Raw genomic sequence first — 25,813 nt, 5'->3', positions numbered from 1 at the left:
TTGTGGAAGCAAGAGAAAGAAGTTCTCACTCTAAAGGCAAAGGAAAATATTCCCTACCATGAGGCCAAAAAACGTTTTTCTTTCTTGGCAAAAGGCGGATATGCCGAGGTCGTGCGTAGGGGACCTGCACGGCCAGTAATGGCGTCGGCGGGAACACAGACGTCTCCGGACGATCTGCGGGTCTCGTCGGATTCCCCACCGAAACCCACAGGGACGGTGCCAGCGGTACGATTTCCCAAGCCCAGGGAGGGTGCTGGCACGCCAGCATCCACCCCCGAGAAGGGGATGGCCCCCCCTGCCTCTGTTTTCCCCCGGGGTCCGGGCCAGCCACCCCGAACCACTGCCCCGAGGAAGCCCGGTGAGACGTCGAAGCAGTTGGCCCATAAGGGTCAACTGACGACACCACCGGAAGAGCCCATGGAAGAGTGTGGGCTCAGATCCGACGACGAGGCTATCCTCTCGGGATCGGAGTCCTCCCTCGCTGCTCCCACTACCTCTAGTGGGAAGCAGAATGACTGCGTGAAAAAGAAAAACGCTCCGCGCATAAAAATTGATTTTAAACCCTAGTAACCTGTTTTTACCCTTTTTTGCAGTTTATAAGTTAAAGTTTATTTTAATTTTAGCACTGCTATGACTAAACAATTAGGTATCATGCAGCGGAACTGTCGCGGCCTTCTTCGTAATATTGATGACGTTAATTTTTTTCTCGATGAGCTTCGTCCTGTGGCACTCTGTTTGCAGGAAACCCATCTGAACGACAAACACACTCAGGTCTTACGCCGGCACCAGGTTTTTAGGAAGGACCGCCTTTCTCCTAGCCCTTCTGGTGGTGTCGCAGTTGTAGTGCAGAGCGGGGTTGTGTGTGCTCAGGTTCCTCTACAAACACCACTCGAGGCAGTAGCAGTTCGCGTTCTCCTTGACCGACTCGTCACCCTCGTCTCTCTCTACCTGCCACCCAACGTTCCACTGCAGCTCCACGAGCTACAAGGGCTCATAGATCAGCTGCCTAAGCCTTTTTTAATTCTAGGTGATTTTAACGCCCACCACCCTCTGTGGGGTAGTGTTCGTCACGATTCCCGTGGTGGAGTTTTAGAACGACTTTTATTATCCTCCGGGCTTTGTCTTCTTAATAAAAAGGAGCCAACGTTTTTTAGTGCTGCTCATAACACCTTTACATCAATAGACCTTTCCATATCATCATCAGCTTCACTGCCATGCTTTTCATGGAAGGTTTTAGATAACCCATTTGGCAGCGATCATTTCCCCATAATTTTAGAAAGTTCAATACCCCTTCCTTCGCTTTCGACCCGCCTTCCAAAGTGGAAATTAGAGAAGGCTGACTGGGCTCTTTTTGGTTTAAATGCCGTACTGGATCCATCGCTTTTTCGCAGTATGTCCCCCGAGGAGGCGACGGCGTTTGTCACTGAATGTCTAATTAATGCTGCTGCATCTTCTATTCCGCAAACATCCGGCGTCATACCCCGGAGATGCAAACCCTGGTGGAATGAGGACTGCACAGTCACTCGCAGGAAACAGAACCAGGCATGGGGTATATTTCTCCGTTATCCCACTGCTTTGAACTTGATTGAATTTAAAAAAAAATGTAGGGCCAAGGCACGTTGGACACGGAAACAGGCGAAGAGGACATCACGGGAAAAATATATAACTCCTCTAAATAGCTTTGTCCCAGCTAAAGAAGTTTGGGATCGCCTGCGGAAAGTTCAAGGAGATTACCAATCTTTCCGAACTCCTCTGTTTTCTTCCCCCTCTGTATCGCTGAAAGATCAAGCAAATGTTCTTGGGGAGCATTTCCATCTTATTAGTACCTCCTCTAATTTTAGCGAAAAATTCAAGAAGTTCCAGTCGACTGTTGAAAAGCAGCCCATCTCGATGTCGGAGGGTGGTTCATTTTTTTACAATAGACCATTCACAATGTGTGAACTCAAAGTCGCTCTTGGTGCAAAGAAGCAGTCAGCACCAGGGCCAGACAGACTCCACTATGAAATGTTGAGGAAACTGTCCCCTGAATCTATGAACGGTCTGTTAACTTTCTTTAATCATCTCTGGCAAGCTGCTGCCTTTCCTCGTTGCTGGAAACATGCCCACATAATCCCTTTTTTGAAACCTGGGAAAGACCCTTCCATTCCTACGAGCTATCGTCCCATCGCACTCACAAGTTGTTTTGGGAAGACTTAGGAGCGGCTTGTGAATCGTCGTCTTGTCCATTTCTTAGAGAGTGAGAATTTTTTTGATGTAAACCAGTGCGGCTTTCGGGAGGGACGAGCGACCACCGATCATTTGGTTCGCCTAGAGACCGCCATACGCGAGGCATTTGTTCACCGGCAGCATTGTGTCTCGGTGTTTTTAGATTTACACAAAGCATATGATACCACATGGAGGTATGGAATACGTCGTGACTTGTACAACTGTGGTGTACGGGGCCGCATGCTTCAGTGCATACAGAGCTTTCTCAGCGAAAGAACCTTTCAAGTCCGATTGGGCTCCACACAGTGAATGTTTTTTCTCAAGAAAATGGTGTTCCTCAAGGAGGAGTGTTGAGCGTTGCCCTCTTTGAAATGGAAATCCTGGAAATGGAAATCCTGGAAAATCCTGGAATCCTGGCGAAATGGAAATCCTGGATGAAGTATGTTTCTTCTATAAATAGTTTTGTGCCTGCCAAAGAGGTTTGGGTTAGATACAGGAAAATAAATGGAGATTATAGTGCTTTGCAATTCCAACTTTTGATGCCCCTTCCTCATCTTTAGTTGACATCGGCAACATCCTTGGTGAACATTTATATAACACATCCAGCTCGGCAAACTAAAGTGATTCGTTCAGTAGATTTAAATCTCGTGCAGAGCGACAAAACATCTCCATATCTGGAGGAGACTCTGAGCCTTATAACCAGCCTTTTACACTGTGTGAACCTGAAATGGCACTTGACATAACGAGGGTTTCTGCTCCAGGGCCCGATGCAGTTCATTAAGAAATGCTTCGTCGCCTTTCTCCTGAGTCCCTGAAAAGTCTTCTCTTGTTCTTCAATTTATTGTGGGAAAAAGCCTGCTTTCCCCATGCCTGGAAGCATGCACATGTAATCCCGCTCCTAAAGCCACAAAAAGACCCCTCACTACCATCAAGTTACCGTCCCATTGCTCTGACGAGCTGTGTCGGGAAAACATTTGAAAGACTTATAAACAGGCGGTTAGTATACATATTACAAAGCCAAAAAGTCCTTGACAAAACTCAGTGCGGGTTTCGCCGAGGTCGATCTACTCTCGATAATTTGGTTCGCCAGGAAACCGTTATGCGCGAGGCATTTGCGAACAAGCAGCACTGTGTTGCAGTGTTTTTTGACTTAGACAATGCGTATGATACCACTTGGAGATATGGTATCCTGAAAGACTTGTATGCTTGCAATATCCGTGGTAGGATGTTGCAATGCATTAAGAACTTTCTAACAAACAGAACCTTTCAAGTCCGGCTTGGCAGCACCCTGTCTAAACCTTTTGTTCAAGAAAACGGAGTCCCACAGGGAGGCATTTTGAGCGTCACTTTGTTTGTACTGAAAATGAATTCTCTCGCATGAATGCTACCTCGGTCCATTTCCTACTCTCTTTAGGCTGACGATATACAGATCTCCTCATCTTCTTGCAATCTTTCTAGTTGTGAGCGGCAGTTACAACTAGCTATAAACAAACTTTGTAAGTGGGCAGGCGAAAATGGTTTCAAGTTCTCTGTTGCAAAGACAATCTGTGTGCCTTTTTCCCTACGTCGCGGGCTTTCCTTAGATTCAGCTTTGGAACTAAACGGTACTCTAATTCCTGTTAGGAAGGAGCACAGGTTTCTTGGTGTCATATTTGACAAAAAACTTACCTTCATTCCCCACCTGAAATTTCTCAAGGAAATTTGCCTTCGTTCCAGAAACCTTCTGAAAGTTTTGGCTCATAAATGATGGGAGTCGAATCGGAAATGTCTGTTGCATTTGTACACCGCGCTTGTGCGATCTCGTCTTGATTATGGCGCCGTGGTGTACGAATCGGCTCGCCCATCTGCTCTCAAGATGTTGGATTCTGTACATCATCTTGGCTTGCGTTTGGCAACAGATGCTTTTCGGACATCATCTGTACTTAGTTTGTATGCGGAATCAAATGAAATGTCGCTGTGTAAAAGACGTCAATACCTCAGCTTAACCTACGCGTCTAGGATCCTACCAAACCCTGATCACCCAACGTATCATTCAGTACAAAGATCTCAATTCCATCGTCTCTTTGAAAATAAGCCAAGCATTGTCAGACCCTTGAGTTTTCGTATAGAGCAATTTTTTTCCTCACTTCAACATCATCTGGACGAACTTAACCTAATTCAGAACACAGTCTGCGTGGCACCGTGGAATGTGGTGCGTGTTCTTTGTGACTGGACTTTCACTAAGTTTAATAAGAATAGCATATCTACTCCTGTGATTCAGCAGGAATTCCTTGACCTAGAAGAGAAATATAAAGATTATGCTCACTTTTACACAGACGGTGCCAAGACTTCATCATTTGTCGGGTGTGCCGTGAATTCCGGTCGTTTTGTAAAAGTTAAACGTCTAGAGGAATTTGCGAGTATACTTACTGCTGAAGTCTATGCTGTGTCTTTTGCATGGGATTATATCGTAAAAACTAAAACTAGACGGGCCGTAATATTTGTGGACTCTCAAAGTGCCATTACTGCAATATGCTCTCCAAAAGCCACTAAGAATATGCTTGTGGAACAGGTGCGAAGTAAACTTAACGGAGCTTTACGTAAAGGTCACAATATAAAATTCTGCTGGGTTCCGAGTCATGTGGGAATAAAGCGTAATGAGGAGGCAGACAGGCTCGCTGCGTCTTCAGGTAACTGCTCTAAATATCAAGCAAGCTTGCCCTACCAGGATATCAAATCATTAATTAAGTCATCGCTTTTTAGTTTGTGGCAGACAGAGTGGGCCATGGAGACTAATAACAAGCTCCATGTAAGCAAACCAGTCCTTGGGTGTTGGGAAAGCTCCTCACTTAAGAACCGCTTTCACGAAGTTGTATTGTGCCGGCTTCGAATTGGGCACTCCTTCCTTACAAACATATATCTCCTTTATGGGGAGGATCCACCAGTTTGTGAGCACTGTGGAGACAATCTCACTATTCTTCATATTTTGTGGATCTGCCCGGAATTCGACACTGAACGACGCACTCATTTTCCAGAGCTTTTTAGATTTTGTATTCCATTTTATCCCGCTCTTTTGCTGGGAAAGCACCCTCTCGTTCCTCTTGATCGAGTTTTATCATATATTACTAGTACTGGCCTTATACACCAGATCTAGTCCCAGTTGTTTCCAGGATCGCATTTTTGTAATGAGGTAACCATAGGAGTTTCATTAGTTAATTTAGTCTGGCGCAGTATGGCCTCCGTTGCTGTTGCGCCAAAAAACCCGCAAACAACAACAACAACCGCCGATCAAGAACTGGGCGGTTCGAGCCTCGCTCACTCTCTTTTTCGTGGTCACGGGCCGTTTTCTAAGGTTTCGACGCGACCACCAAATTTAATGGAAGTCGTTGGTCACTGAAGGCACACACTCACTATTAAAAATAGCAAAAAAAAAAGAAGATATGAAACCCATTTTTTGTGGCCTCTAAAAAGCTGCATATGTTTTGATTGAAAAAAGAGTTCCACAGAGAACCGGAAGCATTCTGTGCGTGCGTCGTTTCGCGTATCGTGGGACTCGCGGGGACGGCGATGGCAGCATCTACTTCAGAACTGTCGCTTGCGGTACCGGCGAATTCTGTCTGCCTTTAAAACGAGAAATTAGGGACTTATCAAAAGAATTGTTATTCATACCGTACGTCACGCCCGACCACTAAGACGATTTGCACGAAGACGTCACCGAGGCGTCGCTCCCTTTTCGTGTCTGAAGACATCGCTCGCAGAAACGTCAAGCATGAAGTCTGTACTTCGAGTTGAATATGCACGCCTACGATTTTTTTTACTAGGTGCGAATGTCGCCAATGCCTGGTGCTTCCCGACTTGGATCCGGCAGTGCTTTTTCTGGAGGAAGATCGGCAGCAAACTTTCCAACTTACAATTTACCGGCTGCATTATTACTGTGGAAAGAGTTCTCCCAGTAGTTCAGTGGAAAGGCGTCCGCTTCACACGCGGCTGGGCCGGGTTCGATTCCCAGTACCTTTTCTTTATTATATTTTTTTTTTCAAACTGTAGAAACAAAACAAAACAAAAACAAATGTGGACGAAACGTCGCTGAACTGAATGGTATGGGATTTCCTTTTTCACACCTGCGATCTCAATGTAATTACTTTCCACAAAATACAAGGAGCATAGAAGTTCGGGTAGCGCCGGCTTTCCGAGGTGCCCGTAAATGTTTTGCAGGAATTGCAGCCGGGTATTGGTCCCGATCCCGTTGATCTTTTGGAAACTGCCGCAAGATGCCACTTTGTTTCGGACGCAAGACATGTGAGCCAGCTCTTTACGCAACATCTTGGGTGTATTCTTTTCGGAGCTGATCACGGAAATTCACCATGGTCACTTACTACTCATCTCCAACTCCTCAATGTACAAAACAACTAATCTCGAAGTGCAGAATAGCGAGCGGAACAAACATAGCTGCGAAAGAATCGCACGGCAAACAGTTCCCGCTACGCCGCCAGGCATGTCATCTGCTACGCAGATGGAAAAAAAAGAAGAAAAGCGCACGGTCGGGTGTGGCCACGTGACTACCGCCACTCAGTCTCCCCTCTCCACTTCTCCGACCTCCGTGCGCGGGTTTCGGTTTCGAGCAGTTGCGTCTTTTGGCTTAATTAAAACTATACGCTACTCTGTTGCAAAATAATTGTTCCTCCGACGCCGTAATAAAGCGCCGGGCAAAAAATAAAATAAAAAAAATATTGGGGGCTGTCAGTGTCCCTTTAAGTAGAGAATGAAGTTGCTTGAACTCGCTTACTTCACATGATGTCGCACTGCCCATTTCATGATCGCCGCAGTTAGCCGAAGGTGGGGAAATTAAGCATCTTTGTTTTGCAATCATGCAACAGAATAGCAGTATTTCGATCTAGTGCGCCTCGTTTTCTCTCGCTTGTGCCGGGTAAACAATACAAAATATACAGGCGTCAAATTCTTTCAATGTTAAAATTGTTGCGGTGGCCCTTTAAAAAACACTGAACCTAGGGGAAGAATTACTTTTTTCTACCTGGTTCGGGCAGGCATGTCTCAAAATAAATGTTTGTCGAGAAAAGAAAAAAAAGTTGTATGGCCAATGATTGTCACAGTACGAATTGTTCTATCAGCGGGCAAACCCGAAAGTGTACCCCAGTGGGATAATGATGATAGCGTTTGTGGCCATTACTGTGTGCTCTAAATACCTGAAAGGAATCTTTACAGGTCCGTTTTCAGATGATGTTAAACACCTGATGTTATGGGCGCTTAATGGGGAGAATTGTTGCCCACAGACATATTTCAACAGACCTTTAATGCTTAGCTTTTTTCAATTTCTGCGTTGAAAGAGTTGCCACAACTTGTGCGAGTTCTACGACAGCTGGGAGCAGGAGCGAAACAGCTTGTGGTGCACCAGGGAGCCGTGACTGATGTTGTAAGTTTGAAACCTATTATTTCCAAACCTCTTCAGTGCTCTTATCAACTTTGATAAATACTTCTGGCAAAAGCCATACCGGCTCATGTCAGGAGCTCTTGGCTTTTCGCAAAAGCCAAAAGCCAATATGGCTCAAACCGTCTCGTACTCTGCTGAGGCAGAGCTGCAGGAAAGTTTTTGCATGTGCAGACGGGCTACACTATACGAAATGTATCGCGGCAGCGGTGGCATAGCCAACCTTGCTTGTGACATTGGCCTATTACATTGTTCTGTATATATGAGGGATAGTTCACACTTTTAGGAAAACCATTTCTTTTAGTTCCATTCCAGTAACATCTGAGATATGTGTCACCCTGTTACGGAATGTTTAATTTTTTTTAACCATTGCTCTATCCAGCTACTGGTTAAGAAAACTTGGCGAGGGAAAGGGGCTGGGAAGGAGGAGACAGACGGAATGTCAGGGAGGAGGAGGTTTGTTTTTCTCGAGTATTCCGTCTGCTTCCTCCTCCCCAGCCTTCCTTTCCTTCACCAACTTATTCTGCAACTAACTGTAGGAGTGTTTATTGGAGTGAACTTCGAAAATATTCCAAGTCAAGAAAAAATCTCCTCCAGTGGGCTGCGGTGGTTTGCCCGACTCGCGGCCGCGGTTTCGACCAAGAGGGTTTTTTTGTCACGTGACCAGCTCTATGGGGGCAAGGAAGTACCTAGCGTCCCTACCTAATGGCACAGAAATCCGTGTCGCTTCGAGTACAAAAGTTTATTTTCACTCGCAGAAACTGACCGCAGGGGCTTTCAAGTAAAGTCCAATTAACCACCCCTTACTACTTTAGAATCGGCAGGTAAAGTTACAATCAGGGAAGGCAAATATGAACCAAAATAAAGAACAATAACGCGAGATAAAAGAGGTGCCAGTCTATTTTATTTCATTTATTATCCCTTAATGGCCCCGCCAGGGGCATAACATAAGGGGGGGGGGGAAATACAAAGAAGCACACAAGTAGAACTTTTATACAATAAAAACAAAAAAAACAAAACAAAGAAACAAGATGTGGCTGAGCACTGGCCATAGGTAGGAGCATCGCACTGATTACATATTAAATATACACGATACAGCATGTCTTAAGAGGTCGGGGTCACTGATGAGCACTACATGGTCCGGTAGATTGTTCCACTCTATTATGGCAAGGGGAAGAAATGAGTTGTTAAAAGGTGACAGTGGAACCACGGATGCGACTAAGGGAGTGAAAAAGTCGTCGGGATGAACGATGCGATTCTAACAGCAGAGACTGTCTGAGTAGAGGGTGGTAATAAAAAATCTTCTGGAAAAGTCAGATGCGTGATATTCTTCGGCGAGAAATGAGAGTGGGGAGGCATAAGGAAGCCTTCATGGCCGACACACTGGCAGTGCGTTCATAATTAGAAAGAATGAATCGGGCAGCACGATTATGAATAGATTCTAAGGTGTTAGTGAGGTAAATCTGGTGTGGGGACCAAATGGCAGCAGCATACTCAATCTTCTGTCGCACAAAAGTTTTGTAGGCCAGCTGGCGCTAAGCTGGAGGGGCTGAGTGCAGACAACGTCGAATGTAACCAAGCGTTCTGGAAGCTTCGGAATGTATGGAGTCAACGTGGAGGGTCCAAGACATAAGGGAAGAAAAATAAACACCAATGTATTTGTACGATTGAACACACTCAATTGTTAATGAGCCTAGAGAATATTTGAAAAGAGATGGGGGATGTTTTCGAGAAAAACAGACAAACTTACATTTAGAGTGGTTTAGTAACATTAGCCATTGATCACACCATTTGGTTATATTATCGAGGTCTTCCTGAAGAAGAATGTGATCGGAGGAGCAATTTATTTGGCAATAAATGACACAATCATCAGCAAATAAACGTATGTTAGAGGTGATAGAATTTGGAAGGTCGTTAATAAAGATCAAGAAAACAAGCGGACCTAGGACACTGCCTTGTGGGACCCCAGACAAAACATCAGTAAGGTTTGATTCTAAAGTGTTGACGACTGTATATTGGACTCTGGATGAAAGAAAGCTGCAAATCCAAGATACGATTAAGGGATCAATATTTAGTCGCGATAGTTTTGCGAGTAGGCGTAGGTGAGGAACCCGATCGAAAGCTTTGAAAAAGTCTATTAAGATGGCATCCGCTTGAGAGAGTGAGTCAAGGTTAGTGTGCAGGTCGTGAAAAAATTAAAAAAAGTTGGGTGTCGCAGGAATAACCCTGGCGAAAACAATGCTGGTTTTAGAAAAAAAAAGTTATTACAGGTTAGGTGATTCATAACGTTAGAGAGGATGATATGCTCTAAAAGCTTCGATGCAATGCATGTGAGCGATATGGGACGATAGTTATCAGGAAGGGATCGATCTCCGCTTTTGAAGACAGGAATGACCCGGCCAATCTTCCAGTCCGTTGGAATGCAGCCGTCTGAGAATGACTGGTTAAAAATTCGCCGAAGAAATAAACAGGAGATGTCTCTCGTGTTCTTCAGTATTTTCGAGCAAATTGTATCAGGTTCCAGGGCAGAAGAAAGCTTCAGTTTATCTATAAGATTAGAAATTCCAGATGCAACGACAGTGATCGGAGGCATTTGGGAAAACGGAAGTAGAGGGAGGGAGGGAATATTATCAGGTGGCTCCGTTGTAAAAATGGAAGAAAAGTAATCATTCATTACTGACGGGGCAAGTTCGCCGGGCACAACGACACCGCCCTTGTCAACTAGCTCAATGAACTGCGCACTAGGATTGGGTGTAATCGTTTTCCAAAATTTAGTAGGGTTGGTTCGAAGAATGTTGGGCAAGTCCTGATGAAAATGCTTCTTCTTGAAAGTTTTAATTGACGCAGTGTACTCGTTTAGGGACTGAAAATACTTATTCCACACAGAAGGAAAACCACTAGCCTTCGCTTTTCGATAAAGGCGCTTCTTTTTGTTATCAATTGATTTCAGCTTTTTATTGTACCATAGTTGCCCAACATCTCCACGAATCCGCAGCAAGGGAACATGTAAGTTGATCAGGTCAGTAACCTTTTGCTTAAATAACAACACATTGTCCTCTACGGACCGCGACGAAAATGAAGATAGACAGACGTCGAAAAAGACGGTGAGCTTAGCATTAATACCAGCGTAATCAGCTTTATTAAAATCGCGTATGACTTTAGACATGGGGGATTTAACTAGAACAGGCAGTGTGATCAATATATTCATTATTCTATGGTCGCTAAGACCAGGCATGTAAATAGTAGATTGCACAAGATCGGGCGATGATACAAAGACTAAATCAAGGATATTATCATCACGAGTAGGCTTGTCGATTATATGACTAAGATTGAACAACATAAAAAAGTCAAGAAATTGCTTGGAATCACGTGACGTAGATGTGAGTAACTGCCAGTTGATTTCAGGGAAGTTGAAATCACCGAACAGTAAAAGATTCGCTTTGGGAAATCGTATCGTGATTTCGTTTAGGGCACTATGTAGTTTATTAACAAAAAAACAGTCAAAACCTGGGGGCCTATAGACCTTTCCAACAAACGCCTTCTGCGAGCTGCCATCTTTTCTTACTGGACTGTTAAACGCCTTCTGAGCACGCGCAATAGCGCCTCTTGCGACAAAATCGTACGCCGCGCCTGCGTAACAGTCCAGTGACTCGACATTTTTTGCCTGGGCGATAAGCGATGGAAAGGTCTATAGCACACTGCAACAAGCGTTTTGCTAAAGAGCGATGAAAGACAAACACAACATAGCTCGAGATCGCAGGATAGTTGAACGTAAGATGAAGGCATTTCTTTTTTTATGGCCAGAAGGACGCCACCACGACGCTGCCGAGGCTGATCGCAACGATATACAGAAAAGTTCATGTTCGGATAAAAAGGCTCATCGTCGTTAACGTCCGGTTTTAACCAAGTCTCCGTAAATATAGCTATGTCGGAGTTGTAGTCGTCGAGAAGACTGCATATTTCATCTTTCTTAGGCAGGAAACTACGAACATTTGTAAAAGTAACAACTTGAGACTGCGATTTTTTAGTTTTGATACGACAGTTGCTTGGTGTCGGGAGGCGTTTTTTTTATTCCCATTTAGTTTTGCTTGAAGCTCCTTTACGCAGTCACTAATGGGATCGTAAATGTAACGCCTGTTATGAATGTGAAGCTTATCAAAGCGGATTTTAAAGGGCACGTTTTGCGGCTCTGCAAACTGGTACAACTTGCCGCGCGCTAGGTGAACTGATTCAGAAAAGTCTTCGCGGACGGCGAAAGTAGTATTTTTTAGTTTGTGACCGGCCGCCAAAATTGATTCCTTATCTTTAAAACGTAGCAACTTGACAATTATAGGGCGGGATTTGTTTTCAGTGAAGCGTCCTAAGCGATGGGACCTTTCGAGGTTGGAAGGATCCAGCTCGATGTCCAATCTATGTAAGCAGAAATTAATAACAACTTCTTCGGACTTCGCCCACGTTTCACTCTGGGAATCCTGTATACCAAAAAAAGTAGGTTTGATCGACGGAGACTGTTCTCGGCGTCGTCGCACCTCACTTTTAATTTTGAAAGTTCCGATGGGATTGTATTCAGAGGGCTGTTAGGTGATTGTGGCTGAGCTGATGCACTCTTCAATGCCATGATGTCATGCTCAATGTTAGTAATCTTATTGTTAAGAAGTATGGCCCCGTCATCGGCCGCTCGGTGATCACGTTGCAAAGATATAATCGCAGCAAGCATATTTGCTTGGCCTGCTCCAAGACGCGTCAGCGTTTCCAGAATGGTATTGTTTACGGGGGAGTTAGCGCCAGGGTTAGTCTTGATATCTCCCCAGGTTAAAAGCAAAAGATGGGAGATCATTGCGTGGTATGCGCAATTGAATAAACATCTCAAAATATTATAAATCTGCGCCAACAACGAAGTTACGAGCCTTCTGCTGTAGTCAAGTGGCAAGAGAGCTGGCACTTGTCGTCGGGGCGTGAAAGTCCTGGGCTCAAATTGGCTAACTATTATTTTTATTATGTATATTTTCTGCGTGTCTCTTCCTTTTTAACTTTGATTGTTTCCAAATCATCTACTTGCACCACTGCTCCTTACATGGTTTTCATTATTGTCCCATCTGTTGAGGAAGAAAAAAAAAGGTCAAGCCAATTTAATGCCCTAATGCGATGGCTACATAATGATCATTAAAATGAAACCAAGATTGCAGCATCAGTACGACTTTCACACAAACGGGGCTGAGCAAGGCGTCACGACCTAGATGACATGTCTCTAGGTTGGCACACACAGACCGACAGTGTTGATAAGCCCGCAAGTCAGCCGTAGACAGTCCCTCGGTCGGTCAGTATGTCTGAAACGGTTTAGCAATCGATCAAGAAACGGTTTAGGGAAATGAAGGTGTTTCAGAACCGAAAATGGCGAAGACAGGCAACAGGTAGCGTAGCCATACGTTTTGGAATTCAAAAATGCATTTCCCTGCATTTAGGAAAACTAACTATTAAAATAGATATTGAGCAAATAAACAAAAACGCAGATATAGCAAGGACGATTTCTAAAAAGGATCACAGTTAAAAAGTAAGACACATGCGCAAAATATAAATAAAACAAAAAAATTACACCATCTTCCCGAGGGGAACCATGGGGTGATGCGGAGCATCGCGGATCGTTGTTAACGGTGTTTTTAACGGTGTTAGTAACGTTGTGGAACTTCACGGTCCCGAACCTCAGGTTCTGCTGCTCGTCGTTCACGAACCTACGCGGCTTTCCGTTCTCGAAGGTAGGGTTCCGCCGCTCGCTTCGTACGTTTGCGTTGAACTTCACGGTCCCGAACCTCAGGTTCTGCTGCTCGACGTTCTCGAACCGCCGCTGCTTCACGTTGTCGTAGTTCAGCATCCGCCGCTCGACGTTGACGAATGGACGCCGCTTCTCGTTGCCGTAGTTCAGGGTCTGCCACTCGCTTCAAGCGTTTGCGCTCAGCGTCGCGTGCCCTTCGCTGCTTTGTCTTCAGTGGACCTAGCGTTGCTTTTAGTTTGTGGGGTGGTGCTGACGCTTGCTTGCGTCAACTCACTAACTGACGGGACTGTTGCTTCCATCACAGTTCATCGGAAGAACGGAGTGAAGTGGAGTCAACAGCGGTGAACTGAACGCGCGCAGCGCCCCCCCCCCCCCCCTTACCGCTGCTTATATTCACACTTGAAGGCGAGGAGGCTAGAGGAGGAGAATTGCGCATGCGCGCACGGTGTGAGTAGAAGCGAACGCGCGCGAAGTGCACGCAGCTGGTAGAGAGAGGAGAGAGTAACGCGCAGCTGTTGGAGAGAGGGAAGGAGGAGAGTTGCGCATGCGTAGTGTGAGTGCGGACTACGACGCCGCGGGACATAGACCCGAGCAAGAGATGCTCCGCATCTAAAAAAGTTTCTGATGTGATTTGAAGTCGAAACTTTCACGCCGCGACGACAAGTTCACTCCGACTCTCTTGCCCGATCAACTACAAAAAAGGCTCGGAACATCGTCGCTGGTGCAAATATAAAAATATAGTGCCACCAAGTGGCGTAAGCAGAGGGGGGGGGGGGGTTACTTCCGCCCCCTTCCCCGCTTTTATTTTGCGGAATTTCTTCTTTACTTTGGCTCATATGTACCTTCCCTTGCCGTAACTTTACCTGCCGCTCCTAAAGTATCAAGGGCTGGTTAAATAGACTCTAGTTGAAAACCTCTGCGGTCAGCTTGTGCGAGCGAAATGAAACTTTTGTACTCGAAGCGACATGGATTTCCCAGCCATTAGGCTGGGAAATCGATGTCGAAATACACGAGGTATTTCTTGGTCCCCATGGAGCTGGTCACGTGACATAAAAATCCCTCTTGGCCGCGACACCAGCCACAGCTGCGAGATGAGCAAACCGCCCCTGCTGTTCACCGTTACTATACCCTGTTCACCCTCCAGCTGAGACTGCATCCAAAGCTGGGAGTGCGAGCTAGCCCGTGCCCCTGGCTTTGAGATATGCATTTTTACCGAGAGCGCTCATTGTGTGGAACGCTTCAAATCAGCAACCTCTTGTACTTGTGGCATTGGCTGCAGTCTCAGCTTAAGGGTGAACGGAGTATAGACGAGTCCAAGAAAGATGACTGGCCACTGCTATGTATCTGCTCTTCCAATCGCAAGCTCGTGCAATCGGAAGCATGCCAAACCTATTTTACGTGCATGCTGCATAGCATGCACGGATATGTCATAAGTGGGGGCGCCATGATTGCAACTGTCTATAGTGTGAATTTTCAAAAGAAGAATTATATACATTTTTTATTTGTCATTGAGAGAGATTTTGCAGCAAAAATACATGAACGAGGTGTGCTTCTCGCAATCCACATATAGATATATAGGAAAAGTGACAAGTGCACTTACAAACTGTTAATCTCGGCGCATGATTGCTGCGGCGAATTTTCATTCCACTTAATTTCTACAGAGCATTGCGCTCCAGCTTTGTGCGTGCATAATTCCCTGTTGCGTGGTTATATCTGTGCCGCCTCCCAAGCAGAGCTCAGAGAATTTTCGCTTCCACTCTCGATTCCACTCTTATGCTTGATTCATATGCTCCAACCACTACAAGTCTCGTCCGCGCGCCCTAGTTTGAATCAACTTTCTTTGGACGAGGCTAATCTAAACTCTTGTTTTACCACGTTGCGCAGCGAAGCTGCCGTAAAATTCCTGCTTGGTAGGCTGAGCTAGCTTTCTATTGGTTAGCACTTCTTCATACAAAGCACATATATCTCGGTGACTCGCAGTCACATATAACTGCCAGACCGTACAACGCAGCCAAATGCAACTATCTGAACTGTGAGGAGATCAAGTGCAAGCCCAGGCCTGGCAGTTGGAGTGGTCACAGTATTGATGACATAGCTTTTGTGACGTCTAATAAAATCATTCCCTGAAAAGGCTCAAAGTAACAGCTGTTTGTGAAAAATACTATTTTTCGTGGTCCGGTTTTTTAGTTTGACCAGAGTGTATAGGGTAAAAGCAATGGGATATGGTCCTGCTTTGCATATTCCTTTACAGCAGTAAAAGCCCCGGTGGCAGAGGATAAAACAGGTAAACATCAACCGTCTCTAAAAGATTATTATTTTCTAATCATTCATTTGTGTAGCAACAGAATCCCAACCATTTGCATGGTATCAGTGCCTTTCTAATGGGCAACAGTTTGTTTAGGGAGGTGGAAGAAATTTAGTGTTATTTCTCCAGATGTCTTAGCAACTAACAGAAGGTTGGAATAAGAAAAGATGAGGATGACATGTCCCATTTTTCTTGAATTTACAGCACAAGTTTGAAGACATCCTTGTGCTCCGCACAAAGCTGGAGATCCTGAGGGGGTAAGCGGCATCTGTGTACACACAAGAGCTCGCTGTGCTGGTTTTCGGCAGCGAGGCCCTGAAGGACAACTGCCTTACGGGGTCCGGCAGCAAGGCGGCTCTGCCGAAACCTGCGGTGGACGACATTATCGGTCAGTATAGTCCACCCCCCCCCCCCCTAAATTTAACCCCGAGAGGATGGCATGGAAAAGTTTGAAGGACGTCTTCATGATGTTCTTTTTCAAATGTAAAAGTGAATTATGTGTTGGGCAAGGTAGTATAGGTTGCACCCCCACACGGCTCAGAAAAGTCCCATAACTCCCAGGCGAGAGCAAAGGCCGCAAGGAAAGGCGCTCTCTAGCCCGACAAAGGAATATGGCAGGGCAGCACTGAGCATCTCGCTCAATTTTATTTCGTAGCACTATTTGCGGGCACCTGCAAGACCCAAAGAGAAGTGCGAAAGAACTTCCCGAGTTGTGATCTGCTTGTCATTAGTTGACAGTGTAAAAAGTACAGTGGAAGCTTGGAGTCACCGAATTATTAACTCGACACCATCAAAGTTGATCGTCTGTCATTCGTCGTGTTTCAATAAATGACAAAAAAAATTAATGTGAATGGATGACCAGGGAGAGGGTTTCGCCCATCGTGCAACGCTTTTGGTCGCGCATTTCGCAGAAAGGGGTTTATAATACACTCTTCCCAAGTGTCAGATGTTTTAACGATTCGTGTTTAGATTTAATTTGCACATGTTGACAAGCACTCAGTGGATCATATTACATTGTGAGTACCGTCTTTTTTTCCCAGCCCACGTCATGGAGAAATTCAACAATGAAGATGTCACCAGCGTTCGGCGGTATCTGACAAGAAAATGTAATAATGCAACTTCTAATAAGAGACGCCAACGAATAACCTCGCACATCTTTTTTTTTTTTAAACACGTTGAGATATGTTTATTTTAAAAATGTGCATATATTTTTTTCTGCGATTTTCGAAGTCTATTTCATAAGCTGTATTCTTGTGTTAATTTTTAAAACTTGTATAGTTCTTTGGGTATCATAACTTCTGTTTTCTTAACTTTTATACAACCGTGTGAGCTTAGGCTAGAAACTTCTTTCTTTAAAGTGGGCTGTGATATATTTATTCAAAAATATGAAATATTTTTATTTTTAGCTTATATTTGAAGTCCCTTGATGAGCTTCTTTATATTTTATGTTCATTTTTAAAAGTCGCATAGTTCTTTGCAAGACAAAAACTTCTGTTTTTTATTTTTATTTTTTTCAACTATGCTGAACGTCTGGCTAGGAACCCGCTTCTGTTTAAGTTTTTTTTTTATGCTGTCTAAGGACACTGGGCATTTCATCTCGTTTATCATTTAAAACCTCAAGCCTACTTTTAGCCATAGATTTGTTTTGCAAGTACTTCTGCACCCTGAAAAAGGCCACACTTTATACCTATCTTACAAAGGGAAGAGGGAGGGTGACTCAAAGCGGCCAGTTCTCGATCGGTGGTTTTCAGGCAAAAAGAAAACGATTTTAGAGTCGCAAATTATGTTCTGGCTAGGCTCTCGTGTACAAATAAATACCTTGACAAGCATAAATACACTGTCAGTGCCCTTTCAAGGGTCACAATGTAGCTAACCAACTTTTACGTTTAAGCTTAAAGGGGTCTTTTTTCTTTATTTTCTAAACTTACATTTGCACTATTTTTACGCGCTATAATTATGATTGCACATTCTGGAAGCTGATATTTTTATTAGATTTTCTCGTTTGTATTTGTTCTGGAATAAAAAAAAAATTCAGTTGTCATTGTCCCTTGCATTTCGTTGAACCGCAAGTGTGAACTGGCACACATAATTCTCCCCGTGCCAAGAAGTTTAAAGGTAAATTTATTATAAACTGAGATCTATTAAAAATAAAGTTTAAGGAAAGATTAAATTTTGAAGCTGATTCAAACAAATCGCCAGCAATATAACAAAACCATACGATTACAGCAATCGTGGAGGGATGGTTTATGCCGGCAGTTGCTTTTACAATCTTGCTATTTTAATTTGTATATCTAATATGGTTTCTATACCAATAAAGTCGCACTGTAAAAAATTAAAATGAGAAGCTTGTAAGACAAACTGCCGGAACTAATGAACTTCATGAATTTTTATTTGTTTTAAATACGTTTCTGTTTGTAATAAATTTACTGATGCTTCAAATGCACTTTTAACATATTCTTTTAGCACTTTTCTAAGTAACTTGAAGGAAGATAAAAGTACGGTCTAAGTGCCAGCCCTACGTTTTGGATATCGTGAGAAGTATGCCACTATTGCATACAGAATACCATAAAATTACATTCAATGTGCCAGATCTACGTTTTGGAATTTGTGAAAAGTATGAAGATAATGCATGAAAAATACGATAAAACTACACTTCTAGTATGCTCAAGAGCGGCCAGTTAAATTTAAAAAAAATGTTAAAAATATTTGTATTAATTCTCCCATAAATATATTCAAAATATTCCGTCTTTCGCTATGTGCATCTAAGGCTAAATACGTCCGAGAGACCGATACGTCACAAGTACCGTGAGGGAAACTTGAAAAGAACTTTGAAGAGAGAGTTCAAGAGTACGTGAAACCGCTTAAATTAAAACGGGTGGGCCCTCAAAGCTCGAGAGCGATGGGATTCAGTTTCGCTGTGACTTGGAGGAGTGTCAGCGTCTTGGTTAACGGGCTCTTCTCGTGGGGGCCCGTTCCGTCTTCCCCGCGGTGCCGCGCACTCCGGAACGCATTTTTCACCGTCGGTAGGACGCCGCGACGGGCACGGGGACCCTTTCAAGAACGACTTTGAGTCCGGCCGCTGGAGGTGACCGGTGACGGCTCTTGTTTGGCTGCCGAGGGAGTTATACATGGCCGGTAAGCGAGTACGTCACCCTGCAGGCCTCATTGGCTACTCCCTTCGGGGAGGCCCGAAAGGATGCCCTCCGGATGCGGAGCGAGAAACCCGGCTGGGTCAACGGGTCCCCTGTCTTACGCCAGGTATTTGCCCGACGTTCGGTGCTGGGGTCGGAACAGGCGAGCGGGTTCTTTCCGCTGAGATTTTGTGTCATGGTTGGTGGCGAGTTGGTTGGTAACCCACACGACCCGTCTTGAAACACGGACCAAAGAGTCTAACATGTGCGCGAGTCAATAGGTCCCTCAAAACCCAGAGGCGCAATGAAACGTGAAGCCGCGGCCTCGTGCCGTGCCGAGTTGCGATCCCTGGCCGTCCAGGGGTCCGATGAAGGGAGCAACAACGGCCCGCCCCACAGGCTCACGTCCTGAGGGCGGCGCTAGAGAGCACACGTTGGCACCGGAAAGACGGTGAACTATGCCCGGGCACGACGAGGCCAGAGGAAACTCCGGTGGAGATGCGAAGCGCTTCTTACGTGCACATCGATCGTCCGACCCAGGTATAGGGGCGAAAGACTAATTGAACCATCTAGTAGCTGGTTCCCTCGAAGTTTCCCTCACGATAGTTGGCGCTTGTTGCCGAGACCAGTCACATCTGGTAAATCGAATGATCAGATGCATTAAGGTCGAAACGACCGCAACCTACTGTCAAACATTCGATGGGTATGTCGGAGGCCTTCTGGTCTGAGGCCTCCGGAAGCGATGCGAGTGCTAAGTGGGCCACTTTTGGTAAGCAAAATTGGCGCTGTGGGATGAACCTAACGCCGGTGAAAGGCGAGCGATGCGGGACGCTAATGAGATCCCATGGAGGATGGTGGTTGCTTAAGACAGCAGGACGGTGGCCATGGAAGTCGGAACCTCCTAAGGAGTGTGTAACAACTCACATACCGAAACAACGAGCTCCGAAAATGGATGGAGCACAAGTGTCCAGCCTATCCCCGGCCTCCGCCGGCAGATCGACGCAAACAAGGGGGTGCTAAACTGCAGCGATAAGGAGGGCCGCTGCGGCGAGCGTTGAAGGTGTCGGGCGCGAGTCCGCCTGGAGCCGCCGCTGGTACAGATTTTGGTGGCAGTAGCGAATATTCAAGTGAGAACCTTAAGGACTGAAGTGAAGAAGGGTTACATGTAAACAGCAGTTTAACATGGGTCAGTCGGTCCTAAGAGAAAGGAAAAGTTCTTTCCGAAGCGAAGCACTCTTTAGCATTGGAGAGGGCCCCGCAAGGACCGAAAGGGAATCGGGTTAATAATCCCGAACCCGGACACGAAGATTGGTCCTTCGGGGCCCAGTGCGTTAACGCAAACCAGCTCGGAGACGCCAATGCGAGCCCTGGGAAGAGTTTTCTTCTCTCAGTAAGATGAACGAGTCCCTGGAATGGGTTCGCCTCGAGATAGGGATGGTGGCTCCGTAGAGCAGTGCGGCTCTTGCGCTGTCCGGTGCGATCCCGTTGGCCCCTGAAAATCCGAGTGAGGAAGCGTGATTTCCGTGCCGGACCGTACCCACATCCGTAGCAGGTCTCCAAGGTGAACAGCCTCTAGTCGATGGACCAATGTAGGTAAGGGAAGTCGGCAAAACGGATTCGTAACCTTGGGATAAGGATTGGCTCTGAGGATTGAGCCGGTCGGGCTGGCGACCTGAAGCAGGAACGGCACCGCACCGGGACTCGGCGGGGCTCGCCGTTCACGCGGCGCGGCCAAGCCCGGACCACCGTCGGGACCTTCCTGTGGAAAGCCTCAGCTGCGCGGTGTCTGAGGGCTTCGAGCCCAAAGTGCTATGCTTCGGCCGGCAAAAAAAACAAAACAAAAAACAGTCAACTCAGAACTGGCATGGACCGGAGGAATCCGGCTGTCTAGTTAAAACAAATCATTGCAATGGCCACTTGTCGGTGTTGACGCAATGTGATTTCTGCCCAGTGCTCTAATTGTCAACGTGAATCTGATTGCCGACGTGAAGATATTCATCAAATCGCGGGTAAACGGCGGGAGTAACTATGACTCTCTTGTCGTGTCGGAGAGGAGTCGTACCTACTCGCGAAAGAAGAGGTAGAGCTGGGGAAGGTCAATATTATTAACCTTAAACTCCATGAGAGGTTTCCGGAAAGGAGCTTCGACAGCATCAAGTGTCATAGGAGACAGGGGTTGTATAGGGAGATGGTGGCCTAGATACGAGCTGATAGGGGTAGTTTTGTTTAGCGTTAGGCCACCAGAGCCAGACTGCACAACAGAGGCAGGTAGTTGTGCTCTGCCGGTCTCTACCGACATTTACTTAGTTGTCGACGCCCCCGTGCCTATGTGTGTGCATCTGCCGTCACTCCGTCGAGCTTCTTAATCATCAACTCTGGCAGCCAGTGGTTTCCTGCGTCGTGTTTCGGCCGGAGCTCCAGTGACGAATGGGGATTAACTGGAGATGGACCTTGGACCTCTCCATCAGGCTAGTCCGGGGCTGCTGTCTGAGAATGGTGGTGACACGGTAAGCCTACCTCCGGTCAGAGACGATGCTGCGGCGGCAAGGCCTTCGGCGGTATCTTCAACGGGTACCTGCCAAGTTCCCGGCCACGGCAGCCTGCAGTGCCCGGAGTCCACTTGGTCTTCCCGTTGTGGAGGAGACCAGCGGAGGTCACACTACCGCCGCCAACATCGCCTTCATCTGGCGATTCCTCGAGCTCGGAGTCATGGAGTCCGGACTCAGCGCATGAACTGACCGATGAGTCCCCGGGACAGGCTGCGGCCTCCTCCCTGGGTGGTGAAAGGTTGGGGCAAGAAGGTCCCGGTGGTGGGAGGGCAAATTTGCTCTCTCGGCCCCGGCAATTCCGAGCCCTACCGGAATCCACCGGAGAAGAAGAAAATGTGTGTTTAATGGCACTGCGGCAACTAAGGCCATTGTGTGCCAAACACAAGGTAATTTAAAGGCAATACTGAAAAGACCTATAGTAGGTAGTTCATTCTTAAAACTATGGGAAATGATTGTTTAAAACCTTACAAGATACAGGCCTATTAAGGCCTCCAGAAATTTTAACCAATGCTCCCCTAACCAGAGGCACCCTAAAGGAATTTCATTCACGCTAGGAAGTATGGGAAAATGTGCTGACGAAACAAGATCGCCGGCTCTCTGCCACCTCTAAACTTCAGGCAAACGTATTAGAAAAGAAAAACAAACTTAAATTCATAGCCGATGTACGATGCTAATGCTATCTAGAAACTTAACTTGACGGTGTGGCTCAGGAGGTTCGTCACCTAATAATAATGCCGGGTGGAACGGGACGCGATTACGGAAAAAGGTAGAGAAAAAAGTGGTGCGTTTGTGATGGTACTTAGGACATACAATAAGAATATGCAAGACACTCAATGACTCGTTACAGTGTTCACATTTCGGAGCTGCCTCTGCCCGTAACAGGTGCCCATGCGTGAGATGGGTGTGTCCCAGTCTCAGACGACAGAGCACCACCTCAACGAAGCGCTCCCTGTGTCGGGAACTTGCCGATTCCCGCAGGGTAGGTTTCACGCAATGAAGCTTGTTCTCTATTTCTGTGTCCCATTCTAACTGCCAGTTTTTCTAGATTGCTCTTTTAAGACTGTGTTTGTAATCAGAGTACGGAATGTCCTTGATATACTTTTGCGTCTCAATGCACGTACTGGCAGCTCTATCAGCATCCTCATTTCCCTGAATACCGACGTGACTAGGCACCCAACAAAAACTGATGTGTAGGTGTGATTTTGCTGCAGTGTGCACAATGTTCTGGAGCCTAGTAACGAAGGTATTCTTTGGTGCTTCCAAAGAAGCAAGTGCCTTTAATGCGCTGAGAGAGTCAGAATAGATAATAGAATAATGAATAGAGCTTTCTATGATGAATTCAACCGCCAAAATTAAAGCATATAATTCTGAAGTAAAGATTGAGGCTCTGGCATCAAGACGTCTAACAGCCTTCAATATCTCGCTTATAACATGACAACCAACGACAGAGTCACTCTTAGTACCATCTGTGAAGAAGCTCCTACACTTGCTGTACGTATAAGCAACCTGGGAAAACCCCTGCTGCAGGGCAGCAACAGGAGGTTTCCAACTATTATATTTAATCAGAGAAAAATTGATTACGGGTGCTATGCACTCCCAAGGGGCTACTGCAGGTGGGAGGTGAGCAACTAGGATGTAGCTGTCAAGGTTGTACGCCTGTGAATATGCTTTAATTCTCTGTGTAAAAGAGGGTACCACAGATGGCTTGTTCTGGAATGTGGTTTCGTAGCGAGAACCCTGGGTTGCTTCTTGGATTGGAAGAGAAGGGATATAGCGAATTCTTAAGATATACTGGAACCCTAAACAAAATCGTCTCTTTTCAAGTGAATATTCATTACACTCAGCATGCAGGCTAGGTATAGGCGACGTCCGAAAAACACCAGTGGAAAGCCTCAGACCTTGATGGTGGATCGGGTCCAACACCTGAAGGGTAGATTGGCGTGCGGATCCATACACTACGCATCCATAATCTAATATTGGACGAACCAAGCAGCGGTAGAGACGAAGGAGGCATTGCCGATCGCTACTCCAAACTTGTGTGAAAGCACCTTTAGGGGGTTCATTGACCTTGAACACTTCTGTTTCAGGTTAAGTATATGATTACGGAAATTTAACTTTTATCAAATATCACTCCTAGGAATATGTGTTCATTACGAACAGGAATTGCCTGACCCCTTAAGGTCAGACTAGGCTCTAGGATCATGCCTCTACGTAATGAAAAGTTTACACATACTGAATTTTCTGTTGAAAAACTAAACCCGTTGGCATCAGCCCACCTTATCAGACTATTAATTCCTCGCTGTAGTTGTCTCTCGCAGACTGAAATGTTACACGAAGTGCCAGAGATCTGCAAGTCATCCACGTAAAGAGAGTAGGAGAGTGACCGTGGGATAGACCTTGCAATAGAGTTCATTTTTATTAAAAACAGTGTTACGCTAAGGACACCACCTTATGGAACTCCATTCTCTTGCACAAAACTACGAGAGAAGGTTGCACCAAGCTTGACATGAAAGTATCTGTCTTCCAAGAAGCTTTTGATGAGTGAGAGCATTTGGCCACGAATTCCATACGTTGACAAGATCGTTCAAGATTCCATACCTCCATGTTGTGCCTGTTTGAAGGCTAAAACAATTGGAGGGCTTGGGTACCGGCATAGCACATCCCATGAACAATTTTGTTTTTTTTCGAGTCTCACTGCACTCCTCAGTCCACCAAGGTTTCGGCTTAACAGGAAGACGTGTAGAAGATCGCGCAATAGCTTTCAGAGCTGCCTCGATAATAGAGGCAGTAAGGCATTTGCAGGCATCATTCACATCCAAGCCAACTAAAGTTTCAGGGTTAACCTCAGATGAACTTTCAAACATGGCCCAGTTTGCCTGGTCCACCTTGCAGCGTGGCGAACGTGGCATGAGAGAGGATGAAGGAGCAGTGCACTTTAAAATTCTGGGGAAATGGTCGCTACCATATGGGTTAGGATGCACATGCCATGATAAGTTAGGGAAAAGTGTGTCAGTCCCAATAGAGAGATCGATGCATGATGAAGAAAGGTGTTGCCAGCTAAAAAAGGTAGGCTCACCAGTGTTAAAAAGACAAAGTGTTCGCGAGAATAAGACAGACTCAATACTTTTTCCTCGGATGTCACGACGTGTACTGCCCCATAAAGGGTTGTGACAATTAAAATTGCCCATCAAAAGGAATGGCTCAGGACGGTGGTGTAAAAACGAATTAAAATCTGAGGATTTCAAAGTAAAGGATGGTGGTAGATACAAAGAGCACACTGTCAGAGCTTTATGAAGTATGAACCGTACAGCCACTGCTTCCAGTGAGGTAGACAGTGGGACCTGTACACAGGGCACTTCTCTCGGGAGAACCACTGCAACTCCTCCCGAAGAGCTGACAGAGCACGGACGATCCTTTCGGAATACCTGGTACCGACAGAGGAAGCTGGTATGGCTGGGGTTTAAATGAGTCTCCTGCAAGGAAAGCACACATGGCTTGTGTTCCTCCAGCAAAAACTCCACATCATCCAGGTTACTTAGGAGCCCTCGACAGTTCCACTGCATTAGCACTGAAACCATTATTAAGATATGAAATTATGAGCACATGGGTGAAGAGTGAAAGAGATGTCCACTTAGGAGGGATCACAGGTTTTATAGCTTTTTGCTTGGTTTTTGGATTCTGCCACTCCATCTGCTCCTGGTCAGACTTAGGGGTAGATAGGGTGGTGGATAGGGCAGGAGCACAGCTCTCTTGAGCTCCGCAAGCAGGCTTGCCTGCCGGCTTGGGAGGGTCGGAGCTGCGAGATCCTAACCTGCGGTCACGACGATTACCTGACGGGAGGTTGGCAGATGTACTTGAGAGGGATTCAACCCCTTCGATCTGCTCCACCTCCTTCTGCATTACTGAAGCTAAATGAGTCCCATGCAGCTCCTTGGTTGCAGGCGGTCTCTCCAGGGAACTAGGCCGAGTGCCTCGCTTTTGCTCCCTGGTAGGAGACCGTGCAGACTGTACAGGCGCAGCAGGCGCTGGCCTGTCTTGGGATGTGGGAGCAGCCCGCGAACCCTCTCCGCAAAGAGAGGGAGCCTGTTGCCCCTGGGTAGGCTTTGGGGTCCTGAGGGCGGCAGCCAGGTCTTCGAGCAAGACCTGGGTTGCCCTCGACTTCATACGTGGCGCAGGACCCCGGCGCGCCACCTCGGCATACGAGCCTTGTGCGAGGAACGACCAGCGTTTCTTGACCTCAAGGTATGTGATATTCTCTTGAGCCTTTAAACTCGGGATCTCCTTCTCCTGCTTCCACAGGGTACAAACACGGGAGTACGCTGCATAGTTGCATTGCAGTTCGAGCAGCACAGAGTGTTTTCACAGACGTCTGCGACATGTTCGTTGCTGCCACACTTGGCGCAGATCTCTCTTCCACGGCAGCTTCTG

At 46.1% G+C, this 25,813-nt stretch overlaps 1 pseudogene; it reads left to right on the top strand.

Moving 5' to 3' along the window:
- Positions 1 to 17,137, top strand: part of LOC120845420 — a 28,363-nt pseudogene extending 11,226 nt beyond the window's left edge.
- The last annotated feature ends 8,676 nt before the right edge of the window (positions 17,138 to 25,813 follow it).

This window comes from Ixodes scapularis, unplaced genomic scaffold (assembly GCF_016920785.2).
Source record: "Ixodes scapularis isolate PalLabHiFi unplaced genomic scaffold, ASM1692078v2 ptg001158l_1___fragment_5__unscaffolded, whole genome shotgun sequence".
Classification (NCBI taxonomy): Eukaryota; Metazoa; Arthropoda; class Arachnida; order Ixodida; family Ixodidae; genus Ixodes; species Ixodes scapularis.
Note: the sequence above shows the minus strand (reverse complement) of the source record. Positions and strands in the feature narration are given on the sequence as shown.